Genomic DNA, 2,468 nt, shown 5'->3' with positions numbered 1-2,468 from the left:
TTTAGAGGATTTTATTCTAGTATTTTTTTTAAAAAATGTTTTAGTTCAGTGTTGTTCTTTGAAAAGATGTTATTAAATGTTCGAAGAACTTCCAGATGAAGATGTTTGTGATGCAGCTTCACATCAGACAGAAGAACAAATGCTGCAACAAATATATGAAAAGTCTAAAATAACTCAAGACATCCTCCACAGGGTGAAGAAAAAAATATCCTTCATGATGAAATGACGACATTATAGAGCCTCAGTTTGAGGCTTGACTCAAACACTTTTTAACAGATCCACAGACAGCTGTCCAGTTGCAGATCACACTGGCTGTGTCTGGAATCATTCACACTGTAACATTAAAGGATCTGATAAACAGGCAGTACAAAATAAAATCAATAAATATTCCTCAAATTACATATACAGTTGTAATTTTATGAAGAACAAAACTGATATTTTCAGAATAAAATGGAAACTCCCTCGAAAAAGCTCATCATTTTACAAGAAAATAAAGTCAAGTTGTAATTTCATGAAGAAAAGTTTAAAAATATTACATTGTGTGATTTCATAATTGCAAAAAAATACGAGAAAAAAAATTGTATTCTGAAAAAAAGTCAGCCTTTTATTGTATTTTGTTTTCGGGTTGTCCGTGCCGTTCTCGTGAATGCCTCAATGGAACGTCTTCAAATTTAGCGCAAACATTTGCTTGGCTTTAAGGATAGACTGATTTGATTTTGGAGGTCAAAGGTCACCGTGACCTCACGTCTGTCCCATTCATCTCGCTCTTAGGAAAGCCTGAGGAGAACTTTGTTAAATTTGGTACAAACGTTGACTTGAACTTGAGGATGAACGGATTAGATTTCAGTGGCCGAAACACATTTTTGGCCATAACACAAGATTTAATACACTTGTGACAAAATTTCACACAAATGTCTAATAGGACCTCCGGTGGGTTGCAAACCAGGCTTAACAGAGACAAACAGACCAGAACCATGACACATATATAAGTCTGGACAGATATTGATGTTAACTGCAATTTGACTGGTTGTCAGAGGCTTACAATCACACAGCGATAATTCTAGTTATTGTCAGGATAAAGTTTCAATTTAATGTAAACTCAAGTCATAGTTTTGCCTTTTTTTTTCTTATAAGATAGTAATAACTTGTTCAATATTTAAAGAACACATTTTAGGGATAAATGTGATTTACTGAACAAAAAACTGTTTCTAGAATTAGATTGTCATCTCTGTATAGTTAAAAAAAAAAAATCATATAGTGCAATTACAAAAATCTGTGATCAAACAAAGACATTTTGTCATTTTACAAGGAAAACTGTTCAAACATTTTAATACCATAATATTCAGAGAGAGAGAGAAAATGTCTATAAAAAGGAAGAATAGAGTCAAATCTTTATTTTAAGTATTTTTTGATATTTTTAATATTTCATATCAGCTAACAAGGTCATGGAGTTGGCACAGAGGTTGGACGAACGTCTTTTAGAACTGAAAACAGTGTTTATGGACGCACTTGTATGAAATCCAGAGTGAAAGTGACCGTGAACATACTGTACCCATATGCTGTCGGTTTGACTTCAGTGATGAACAAGAGCCAATAAAGCCGCCTAACAGCTCTCCCTCGTGGTGAATAGCGCGAGTCAACCAGTGACCATTTTAATGTCGATGAGTGAGTTGGGGTTTTTTTTTGTCTGACTTACTGGTCCTGATAGAAAACCACATGTATCGATGAGTCACCCAGCCTGTTGTCATGTGGTCATTAGAACCGATTTTAAATCTGTTTTTCGTTGTTTTTTTTTAAAACACTATTAATCATTTAAAAGTGGTCTCAAATAAAATCACCGGCTCAGTACTGCTTGCTCTTGGGGAATATTGTTAGAGTATCTTTTTTTTTGCACATTTGAATTTAAAGTTTTCAGATGAGTTTGGTTACCTTATCAAATAAATCGAAGTCCAGCTGGATTTATCCATTAATCTTAGCTATTATTCACTTTTAGGTAACTTGTTTAATTACTTTTAATGTTAGCAATGAATGCATTGCTTTTCAAGTAGTCATCATAGGGATGTATAGGCAGAAATGGAAAACAATATTCATAATTGTGTTTTTATTATGTTTCCAGTAATAACTTGTTTCATATCTTATCATATCTATATCATGTTGCAATGCCATGTTTCTACTGTAGTCCATTACAAACAAATCAAACACTCATTAGACATGCTGCCAGTGAGGACGCAGTCCTGAATAGGTGAAGGCACACGTCATTCAGTTGGTTTGCAATCTGCAACCCCACCACTAGATGCCAGCAAATCTCCCACACAAATCCTTTCAGCTATTTCAACTATCCATCCTGTTTTTGTTTTTTTCTCTATTTGGGGCGGCTGTGTGAAGATGCATTAATTATTGTGATCCCAGGATCAAAGTAACCATGAACACATTTGATGATCGATGTAGTTGTGGAAGAGTTGGAAACG

The sequence above is a fragment of the Embiotoca jacksoni genome, unplaced genomic scaffold (genome assembly GCF_022577435.1).
Source record: "Embiotoca jacksoni isolate LCO1_2020_lvr unplaced genomic scaffold, fEmbJac1.0.p SCAF_3, whole genome shotgun sequence".
NCBI lineage: Eukaryota > Metazoa > Chordata > Actinopteri > Embiotocidae > Embiotoca > Embiotoca jacksoni.
This window is presented reverse-complemented; position numbering follows the sequence as displayed.